The sequence below is a fragment of the Ips typographus genome, linkage group LG16 (assembly GCF_016097725.1).
Source record: "Ips typographus isolate SLU linkage group LG16, UJ_Ityp_2.0, whole genome shotgun sequence".
Taxonomy (NCBI): domain Eukaryota; kingdom Metazoa; phylum Arthropoda; class Insecta; order Coleoptera; family Curculionidae; genus Ips; species Ips typographus.
In genome coordinates this window covers 3,473,027-3,485,385 of record NC_138437.1, presented here as the reverse complement: position 1 = coordinate 3,485,385, position 12,359 = coordinate 3,473,027, and the positions used below count along the sequence as shown (strand labels likewise).

At 32.5% G+C, this 12,359-nt stretch overlaps 1 protein-coding gene across 2 annotated transcripts in view; it reads right to left on the bottom strand.

Moving 5' to 3' along the window:
- Nucleotides 1-12,359, bottom strand: part of LOC145738776 (zwei Ig domain protein zig-8-like) — a 38,568-nt gene that overhangs the window by 7,232 nt on the left and 18,977 nt on the right. The gene's annotated exons all lie outside the window — the stretch shown is intronic.

Genomic DNA, 12,359 nt, shown 5'->3' with positions numbered 1-12,359 from the left:
ATTTGTTATTTATTGTTTTAGAGATTTTGGTTTGCCTATTTTATTATTTAAATAAATGAAGTAAATTTTTTCTGAAAATGAATCTTGAATTCCAATCTTATAACTCTTTTATGAACAAGTAGCATTTTCAGCTTTATGCCACTTTTCTTTATTACCTCATGTTTAAATTATGACAAATAATATGTTTTTGACTTGAGAAAATGACACAAATCTGAAGATAGTATTATTTAAATAATTTATAATTTACCAGTAATTTACTGATAATTGTCAAAATCACTGTCATAAATCACAGAAATACGTCTTGTTTTGAAAACTGTAAGAAAACTGTGTTTAAATGTAATTCTTGCAAATATTAGGCAAATTTTGACAGGTTTGATATTACTGACAGATTTCACGTGGTTTTTGGAGAATAATATAGCTAGGAATTCACGTGACCACTGTCATAATAACTGTCATAAATCTCAAAAACACGTCTTGTCTCGAATACTGCAAGGAGACTTTTCTAAACCCTGATTTTTACAACTTTTGAGCACAATTTTACCATCTGAGAGACAAAATTGCCTGTCAAACCCACTTGGAGTAAGAAAATGACTGTTTTAAGGGCATTTTTAGAATCCTTATTAAATTTTCTATTAAATAACCTGAAAAAACATCCAGAAATTTGGTACAGTCAGGAAGAAAAGCGGTGTCAAAATTTGAACTGACGGAAACACAGTTTGAAAGGACAGTCAACGACAAAATCGCCTTTAAAACCCACTTGTACTTAGAAAATGACTGTTTTAAGCACATTTTTGGAATGCTCAGTAAATTTCCTATCCAATAACATGAAAAAACATTCCAAAATTTGGTTCAGGCACGGAGAAAAGCGGTGTCAAAGCTTGAACTGACAGAAACACAGTTTGAAAGGACAGTCAAAGGCAAAATCGCATGTAAAATCCACTTGGAGTAAAAAATGCCTCTTTTAAGAACATTTTTAGAATCCGTATTAAATTTCCTATTAAATAACCTGAAAAAACATTCAAAATTTTGGTACAGTCAGGGAGAAAAGTGGTGTCAAAGTTTGAACGGACAGAAACACAGTTTGAAAGGACAGTCAACGACAAAATCGCCTCTAAAACCCACTTGAAGTAAGAAAATGGCTGTTTTAAGAACATTTCTAGAAACCTTATTAAATTTCCTATTAAATAACCTGAAAAAACATTCAAAAATTTGGTACAGTCAGGGAGAAAAGTGGTGTCAAAGTTTGAGCGGACAGAAACACAGTTTGAAAGGACAGTCAACGACAAAATCGCCTCTAAAACCCACTTGAAGTAAGAAAACGGCTGTTTTAAGAACATTTTTAGAAACCTTATTAAATTTCCTATTAACCTGAAATAACCTGAAAAAACATTAAAAAATTTGGTACACTCAGGGAGAAAAGTGGTGTCAAAGTTTGAACGGACAGACACACAATTTGAAAGGACAGTCAAAGGCAAAATCGCATGTAAAATCCACTTGGAGTAAAAAAATGCCTGTTTTAAGAACATTTTTAGAATTCTTATTAAATTTCCTATTAAATAACCTGAAAAAACATTCAAAAATTTGGTACAGTCAGGGAGAAAAGTGGTGTGAAAATTTGAACTGACACAAACACAGTTTGAAAGGAGAGTCAGAAGCAAAATCGCATGTAAAACCCACTTGGTGTAAGAAAATGACTGTTTTAAGCATATTTTTGGAATCCCCCTTAAATTTCCTATCCAATAACCTAAAAAAAATACATGATTTGGTAAAGTCAGGCAGAAAAGCATTGTCAAATAAAAACACAGTATTTGTAATTTACTGATAATTTACTAAAAATAAAATATCTAAGTAAAGTAAAATATCTGCTTTACCGATAATTTACCCATCACTAACTGAAATACTTTTGTACTCAAGTAATTGAGCCTAACATGTTAATTTTGAAGTGCTCTAGGTACTTAATACGTAATACGTATAGACGTACTTAGTATTCATACGTAATGTATGGAATTTATTATGTTACTGATGAAAAGTCTGTCAGAAATTTGATATTTTGTGTACACAAAGTGGTCACATTAAGAAGATTTACCAATAATAGAAAAATAATGATTATCATAAGATTTGGTGCTACGAGAATCAATAATTCTGAAGACTCTCCGTTGTTCTGAACAACTAGAGCTGCAACCCAGATTTTGTTCTTTTGAAGCACCATCGTCAAAACCCAAATTTACAACTTCATAATTAACCTTAACTTGATCTTTAGCACAGTAGAACAAATTTGTAGAGAACCTTAAACTTGATATACGTTTAAGCTTAACTTATTGTATGGTTTGGAAATTTGAGCCTTAAGCAACAGTGTCTCTCTGAGGTTTAAGCTGTCAGTTATACTTGTCACACCTGGCAGTAGAATCTGTATCTGAAGCTAAAAATGCAAACCATACTACATTTAATTAATTATCATATCTCTATTAGGTTTTGTTCGATAAAACAACTTTGATCTAGAGGGAACAATGAAGCTACATTAAAAAGCATTTATAAACGAGTCAAATCCCATCACGATTTCCACACGGATGTTTTAAGACTTTTACCGCTACGCCTTTGGGACTTTTTAGTCATTTCTGAAATCCGCAGAGCAGTATTCTAAAAGAAAATCTGCCACAAAAAAGTGCTTGAGAGCACTATCCTCAAACGCTCTTGAAGGACTTAGAGCGGCATTTCAAAGAATATTACAAGCGCACATCCCGGCAAAGAAACATCAAGGTAATAGAAATACTGTTCTAAATTGAACAGTAAGTTGTAAAACTTTCTGTAGTTTAATGATAAAAGCGTATTTGTTAAATTGGCCTGAATTAATACCTCTAATAAATCAAAAGTTTTTACTGGATAAAACAATCTGTATTTAAAACCAAAACCGGCCATGTATTTGTTATTAAAACAAAAATTAAATATTTCGATTTATATCCAACTCGGTTTTAAACTTTTATGAGCATACTGAATTGATTTGAAAAGTATTCTAAAAAAGTTACTTTTATCACGAGAACTGGGAGCTATTCATCACTAACTACAAGACTGATGGTATATGTTATAGCGGCAATGCATCTTGAATTCTCTCTTACTATTTCATATAATGCAAAACTTTAGGATGTACGAATTGCAAATTGTTTAAAATGGGAAGTTGGGATACACACCAATGGCGACAAATGTTTTCGGTTAAGTCAATAAATTTGGTATTGTGCTTATTCGTGTTATGTGTCTAAATAATTCAATACCAACATACATCTGTGACAAAGTGAAATATTTTAGAGTGCACATCACTGTAAATAGAAGAAATAGTAGGAGTTTTGTTTCGTCGGGAAGTTGCAGTAAAAACAAAATGTTTAATTTTGAAATGAGTAACTGCAAAGTTTCAATAAATTGCTGGTGGAAATGAAAAACTGTGATGATATAACAACTTATAAAAGCTGTAGCTGTAGGTTTATTATATTGCGCTTTTACCAAATTGGTGAAATATAAAAGCAATAAATTTGGAAAATTGTCAAATTTGCTTTGCGGATATTAAACAAACGAGATCACCGGACAATATTTACCAATTTTAGTTCCGTTAGATTTACACTCATATATTTTTAATAAAATCACTTCACAATTAATCATTCAAATTATAAATTTATGCATAAAGCTGTACTATTCAAAAGACCACTTTTAGTTGAAGATCGCAATGTGGAAAATATGTTCTAATCCTTCATACACAGTGTAGATAACACTAATGCCTTTGCTGGCCTTGTCAGAGGTATTTACAAACAAAAAACTCGACCTACTCTTGAATTTTGAGTATGACCTTAACGTTTTTCATTGGACGTAGTAAATCAGGATGAGGTCAGAGAGCCTGTCAGCTCATTTAAACCGAAAGCTTCTCCGGGGGGCAGGATTGATTGCCTGTATACTTCCTGAAAACGTATATAGATTTTTTTTGCTTTACCTCTAATCGGACTTTTTAATGTCGATATTCCAGTAGTTGTCAGACAAAATGCATTATTTTGTAGCAGTTCATAAAAAGCTATCGATTACAATTTACAACATACCGTGGAAACTGTCAATCTCAAGTAATAAAAATGTACAAAAGTTCTCATTTTGTTTTGAACGAAAAGGATGGTTAGCATTTCTTTACAATTAACTGTTAAAACAAACAAAGAATGTTAATTGTAAAATTAGGAGCTTTTGCTCTAGATATTGAAGGTGTGGAGAAAATAGAAACAAAGTAAATGATGAATTCAAGATGTATAGGAAAAGCACAAAGGTAGAAAAATAAAATGGAAAAAGACTAGAAAGGATTCAGGTTCTTTTAAATCAAATGCACGGTTGAGAGATAATAAAAGACGAAGGAAATTTATCAAAGTTGAAAATAACTGTACACTGTCGAGCTTTATAGTTAAGAACAGTCTAACTACTTATTTCTAGTAATGGGCATAAATTTACCGTGACCGGTTATTTACCGGTAAAGTAAAGAAAAATTGGAAAAGTAAAATTCAGTGTGATAGGAAAATCTACCAATTTTACCAGTAAATTGACTGTCATTAATTTCATTAAAGTCTTTTTCGGTAAATATTGCCAAAAAATAGAAGACGGTTTAAAAATAAATGAACTAAAACTTTTTTGACAAAGTGATTTTTGTACCAAATGAGTTCCAATAACTTTTTTATGAACAAGTAGGTTTTTCTAAAAAATAGCATTTTCAGCTTTAGGTTACTTTTCTTCATTACCTCATGTTTAAATTATGACAAATAATATGTTTTTGATATGATAAAAATAACACAAATCTGAAGATATTATTATTTAAACAATTTTTAAGTTACCAGTAATTTACTGACTGAATGGTCAAAATAACTGTCATAAATCTTAGAAACATGTCTTGTTGTCTTCAAAAACTGTAAGAAAACTGTATTTAACTGTAATTCTTGCAAATTGTAGGAACATGTTGGGAGTTTTGACATTAGTCACAGATGTCACGTGGTTTTTGGAGGATAATTTAGTTGGGCAGTCACGTGACCATAAATATCAGAAACACGTTTTGTATCGAATACTGCAAAAAACTTTTTCTAAACCCTAAACTTTTGAGAACAGTTTGACAGTCAGGAACAAAATTGCTTGTCAGACCCACTTGGAGTGAGAAAATTACAGTTCTAACCACATTTGTGGAATCCTCATTAAATTGCCTATCCAATGACATGAACCGCAAATTTTGGTAACAAGTCAGAAAAATGGTGTCAAAGTTTGAACTGCCAGAAGCACAGTTTGAAAAAACAGTCAGGCACAAAATTGACTATATAACCCACTTGGAGTGAGAAAATTACTGTTGTAAGCGCATTTTTGGAATCCTCACTAAATTTCGTATCCAATAACCTGAAAAATACTACAACATTTGGTACAGTCAGTGGGAAAAACGGTGTTAAAGTTTGAACTTCCAGAAATACAATTTGAAGGAATAGTCAGTGACAAAATCGCCTGTAAAACCAACTTGGAGTGAGAAAATGACTGTTTTAAACACATTTTTGAAATCGTCATTAAATTTCCTTTCCAATAACATGAAAAAATACTTCAAAATTTGGTACAGTCAAAGAGAAAAGCGGTATCTAAGTTTAAACTGTCAGAAATATAATTTCAAAAGACAGTCAGGGACAAAATCGCCTGTAAACCCAACTTGGAGTAAGGAAATGACAGCACTAACCACATTTTTGAAATCGTCATTAAATTTCCTATCCAATAACCTGAAAAAACACTACAAAATTTGGTACAGTCAGGGGAAAAACGGTGTCAAAGTTTGAACTGCCAGAAATACAATTTGAAAGGACAGTCAGGGACAAAATTGCCTGTAAAACCAACTTGGAGTGAGAAAATGACTGTTTTAAACACATTTTTGAAATCGTCATTAAATTTCCTATCCAATAACCTGAAAAAACACTACAAAATTTGGTACAGTCAGGGGAAAAACGGTGTCAAAGTTTGAACTGCCAGAAATACAATTTGAAAGGACAGTCAGGGACAAAATTGCCTGTAAAACCAACTTGGAGTGAGAAAATGACTGTTTTAAACACATTTTTGAAATCGTCATTAAATTTCCTATCCAAGAACCTGAAAAAAACGCTACAAAACTTGATACAGTCAAGGAGAAAAGCGGTGTCTAATTTTAACCTGCCAGAAATACAATTTGAAAGGACAGTCAGGGACAAAATCGCCTGTAAAACCAACTTGGAGTGAGAAAATGACTGTTTTAAACACATTTTTGAAATCGTCATTAAATTTCCTATCCAAGAACCTGAAAAAAACGCTACAAAATTTGATACAGTCAAGGAGAAAAGCGGTGTCTAAGTTTAAACTGCCAGAAATATAATTTGAAAGGACAGTCAGGGACAAAATCGCCTGGAAAACCAACTTGTAGTGAGAAAATGACTGTTTTAAACACATTTTTGGAATAGTCATTAAATTTCCTATCCAATAACATGAAAAAACATTTTTGTGACTGAACAGTCCACATGATGCAAAAATTTTGGACTACACAAAAACAAACAAAATATTCTAATAAAGAGGTGTCTGCAGACATAATGTTTCTAACTCGCATTGCATCCAATCTGGAAAACGATTTGAACCCGTTACTTCAACAAAACTTTGCTTTGCTATAAATATGCTAATAGGGATAAAGTAGTGTCCAACTTAAAGTAGATTATTGGTCGTCGAATCCAAAACTTTTAAATTGTTTTGTACATTTTTGATAAATGAGATAGAATTTTTAAAGAAGCAGTTATACTTGATTAAGAATTAAGAATTATGTAGCTCAGTTTGCTAACTACTTGGTTAAGTCTCATTACATTGCTGTATTTAATTAATAATCCTTTCAGATCCATCAGTTGAAATTTTAAGTTCCGTTTTCTTTAGAATAGCTTTACTTTATTGCATTTGCCAATTTGAGATCGTTACCCGAATATCGATGTGGGGTTTAGTAGAAATGATGATTTATATGAAACCAGAGGGTATTGACTCGCTTATTCCATATAAATCAGACTTGTTTTTTTTACTTGGAGTTTGCCTGTTAACTTCTCCACTTTAACTTCAACCATTTTTCCGAAGAAAACATGATTTCCCAGCTGTTTTTTAGGAACGATTAGAGTGTGGGTAGTACAAAATTGACCCAAAAAAAATTCTACCTATGTTGTCTTAAACTCGGATATCAAATCTGGATATTGGTAAATTACTTAAAGTGAGAAGAAAGCTTGAAATCCAACTTTGCCATGAATTTGACAAGCGAACGGAGTTTTGCGTGTAGGTGTTAAATGTAAGTGGCAGAAAATGAAAACTTTAAATAACACTTTTGATAAAGTGTTGTTTAGTGATAAATGTGTTTCTCTTAACAATGGCTTCGTGAATAAACGCAGTTGCATTACTGTACTGATTGTTGCGGCATTAATTAAGAGCCATGTAAAATCCGAATATATGATCCGCGCTAATGTTTGGAATTGAATGCCCCCAAACTAATTGGGCTGTATCTTTTGTAACAGGCCTTTGTATTGTATGACATTTTTTAAACCAAGTTTCAGTACTATTACTAAACCGACATTATGATCATTGCAGAAATTAAATAAGTAAAACCAAGAATAGATTGGAACATCCTGATATTGTCTGACATCTTAAGTGAATTCTTAAAGTGAAAAACAAATTTAATTAGATTTTAATAATACAATCAATATAGACGAGGGTAGAAAAGAAAACATGCTTTTCCTGCACAAATTCTTTTCAGTATTTTGTCACGGATTAATTTAGGCTTTCAGCGCCTAAAAGCTGGCGGAAAATGAAAATTATTACGTAATTTAATTAGGGTCTTTGTTAGGTTGAAAAAAATGGTTTTCTAGAAAGTTACTACCTTTAACATTTACTTACACTGAACCAATCTAGAGTCAAGTAATACAATCATTATTTATTTAAGTTTAATACCCACATGACTTCAAAAGTATATTGGAAAAGGACTGTGTCGCTCCAATTTTTGTCTTTTATGTTTGCATCTGAAAGTTCTTTTATATTTGCTACTGCCAGTTATATTTGCTAAGTGCGTATGGCACAACAAATTGTATTTTATGATGAATTAATTGAAAACCCTTTTACTTTATGAGTTTAAATCAGTGTCATTGTATAGTGTCAGAACTGCCATTAACTCAAGGTAAAAAATGGTTATGACCATGGGCACATTCTGACACTAATACTTTAGTAAAACATTTTAGTTAAACTGCAGATTGTTCGGTTAACATTAAAAAATGGCTTCATAAATTCAACAGTCAACTTTGGTGGATATTTGCCCCAGAAACTAATGGGCTGAACTTGTAAATTTACGTTTGCAGGTGTCTGAAATCAGAGACAAAATGAAAGGGGAAAGAGATGATTTAGGGGGTCATTGCCTGGAGGATTTGGTGATACGCGCTACGAAAATGTAAATTGGTCATTTAAATGGAATGATTAATATTCAAGCTTACTGAAAAACAACTCAGTGGGAAAATATTCAACAAGCCTCGGAAAAGATAGGGAAAGAGGTCATAAAAATGGGGTGTTGACGGAAAAAACCTTAACTTAATCAATGGTTTTGTACTTTTGTTTACTTTAATAAACTCCAGGTTTTTTGCTGGATTTTTGGTTCAAATTTTTTATTTAAAGGTAAGTTTTAATAGCTGACAATTTATTGTGTTATTTCTCTTTGGACACATGTTTTTAGTATTCGAAACTAGAACATGCATCTAATAATTGCCTGCGTCTTAGCCCTTTCAGTACGGATGAGTGATGTACCTATCTGTCAACAGACAAATTGGAGGAGGGAAAGCTGACCGATATATCGATCACCACGTTAAACGACCCGAACACACTGATAGCAGATATTTCAAGGAAACATTAAAATATCACTCTGAAGACAAGGTTGAGCGATATATTGTGACTTCATGAACAAGCATGACTAATTAGTCGAATGACTTATATATTTGACACTGTTATCCAATTCATAGTATATGAAGGGCCACAGATGAAGATGTGTCCTTTGATACAGTTTTTGTCCAAAAAGCTTGTACCGACCAAAAAATAAATGATGGGAGTAAATTTACCGTGACCGGTTATTTACCATGTACCAATTTCACCAGGAAATTCCAATTTGACCAGTAAATTTATGGGTCTAGTTGAAATTTGCTTGAAAAATATCATTTTCCTGTCATGGCTGTCATTAAAGTCATTTTCGATCAGTATTATCAGTATAAGTAAAACTAAATAAGTAAAACTTTTCGGACAAAGTAATTCTTGTACCAAAAACCAAATAAGTATACCAAAACTTTAATTTTTGCAAATTCAAGACAAATTTTGACTACAAAATTTGGTAGAAAGTGAGGAAAGTGGTGTCAAAGTTTGAACTACCAGAAACACAGTTTTGAAAGGACATCAGGGACAAAATTGCCTGTATAAGCCACTTGGATTGAGAAAATCAGTGATTTAAGTACATTTTTGGATTCCTCACTAAATTTCCTATCCAATAGCATAAAAAAATACTATAAGATTTGGTACAGTCAGGAAAAAAAGCGGTGTCAAAATTTGAACTCACAGAAACACAGTTTTGAAGAAACAGTCAGGGACAAGATCGTTTCTGAAACCCACTTGGAGTGAGAAAATGACTGTTTTAAGCACATTTTTGAGATCCTCATTAAATTTCCTATTCAATAACTTGAAAAACACCACAAGATTTGATATAGTAAGGGAGTAAAGCGCTGTTAAAGTTTGAACGGCCAGAAATACAATTTGAAAGGACAGTCAGGGAGAAAATCGCCTGTCAAACCAACTTGTAGTGAGAAAATGACTGTTTTAAGCACATTTTTGGAATCCTCATTAAATTTCCTATTCAATAACCTGAAAAAAAAAAACTACAAAATTTGCTAGTCAGTGAGAAAAGTGGTGTCAAATTTTGAACTGCCAGAAACACAGTTTGAAAGAGCAGTCAGGGACAAAATCGCCTGTCGAACCCACTTGGAGTGAGAAAATCACTGATTTAAGTACATTTTTGGATTCCTCACTAAATTTCCTATCCAATAGTATAAAAAATACTACTAAAAATTGGTACAGTCAGGAAAAAAAGCGGTGTCAAAATTTGAACTGACAGAAACACAGTTTTGAAGGAACAGTCAGGGACAAGATCGTTTCTGAAACCGACTTGGAGTCAGAAAATGACTGTTTTAAGCAAATTTTTTAAATCGTCATTAAATTTCCTATTCGATAACCTGAAAAAAAAACTACAAAATTTGGTAGTCAGTGAGAAAAGTGGTGTCAAAGTTTGAACTGCCAGAAACACAGTTTGAAAGAGCAGTAAGGAACAAAATCGCCTGTCGAACCCACTTGGAGTGAGAAAATCACTGATTTAAGTACATTTTTGGATTCCTCACTAAATTTCCTATCCAATAGCATAAAAAAATACTACTAAGAATTGGTACAGTCAGGAAAAAAAGCGGTGTCAAAATTTGAACTGACAGAAACACAGTTTTGAAGGAACAGTCAGGTACAAGATCGTTTCTGAAACCGACTTGGAGTGAGAAAATGATTGTTTTAAGCACATTTTTGAAATGGTCATTAAATTTCCTATTCAATAACATGAAAAAACACACAAGATTTGATATAGTAAGGGAGTAAAGCGGTGTTAAAATTTGAACTGCCAGAAACACAATTTGAAAGGACAGTCAGGGAGAAAATCGCTTGTAAAACCGACTTGGAGTGAGAAAATGATAGCATTAACTACATTTTTGGAATCCTCATTAAATTTCCTATCCAATAGCATAAAAAAATACTACTAAGAATTGGTACAGTCAGGAAAAAAAGCGGTGTCAAAATTTGAACTGACAGAAACACAGTTTTGAAAAAACAGTCAGGGACAAGATCGCTTCTGAAACCAACTTAGAGTTAGAAAATGACTGTTTTAAGCACATTTTTGGAATCCTCATTAAATTTCCTATTAAACAACCTGAAAAAACACTACAAAATTTGGTACAGTCAGGCAGAAAAGCTGTTACATTTCCAGAAACGCAGTATTTATATTTTACTAGTAATTTACCGGTAAAATTTTCCTGGTAAAGTAAAATATTTACCGGTAATTTACCCATCACTAAAAATAAAATATGTTCAGCCATTCATTCGGCCTTGTATGTTAAGACCACGATATCCACTCCTTTTAGCAAAATACTTTTACTTCCTGCAGGATATACCAGGTGTCCAAGAGCACCCTGGACATACGAGATTAACATGGGAAAACGGTTTTGATTTTTTTGCGCCTGTACGGTTGATTTGATTGAAAAATCGTAATAATGAAAGTTGTAGTACCTATCACGGACTAGTTTTCTGTATTTTTTTCAGATCTGTAACTTGAGCCCTTTCGTCGTAAAACACGAACAAAAATGCGAAAATTTTAACTTTTTACCTGCACTGTATAAGCGGTTGTCGAGCAACCGTACCAGCAACAATGACCTGTTTACCCGTTGCCCGGGAATCGCCTATACAGTGCAGGCCAAAAGTTAAAATTTTCGCATTTTTGTTCGTGTTTTACGACGAAAGGGCTCAAGTTACAGATCTGAAAAAAATACAGAAAACTAGTCCGTGATAGGTACTACAACTTTCATTAATACGATTTTTCAATCAAATCAACCGTACAGGCGCAAAAAAATCAAAACCGTTTTCCCATGTTAATCTCCTATGTCCAGGGTGCTCTTGGACACCTGGTATAATTTATAACTGAAAAATAACTTACCACAAATTAAAATAAAATAATAGGTAATTACAACCTTTTTTCAAATTTATTCCATAATGTATGTTTTCCTTTACCTCTTGATATAATTACTCTTAGGTGTTGGAAGCAAATAAATAAATAAAACATACCTAGGGACTTTCAGGCCGTTTCGATTTTCTCTCACCTATGGCAATACCAATAGAAGTTGGTTATAAAGGAAACATTTTAGATCGATCTAGGGCATCTCCAGTGTTAATAATAATACATTTTAATGTTTGAAAATTAAAAAACACAGTTTATTAGATCCTGAGAGTTTATATTAAATTGCTTGTACGAGGAAGGTTATAATTACAACTGAAACGTAATCAAATTTTATTATTTCGTCTTTTTCTTGAAATCCTGATTTTCGTTTTGATGGTCGTTATATTTATACTTTTATGGTTATCAAAATGGGCTGGAGAAGTGAAAAAAAATGTTCATTAAATTTGATAGAGTGTCAAGTAGGCTTAATAACTTCTGGAAATGGAAGTGAAAAGTGATAAATCAAAATGTAACTATTGCCAGTAATTGCATAGTATTAACC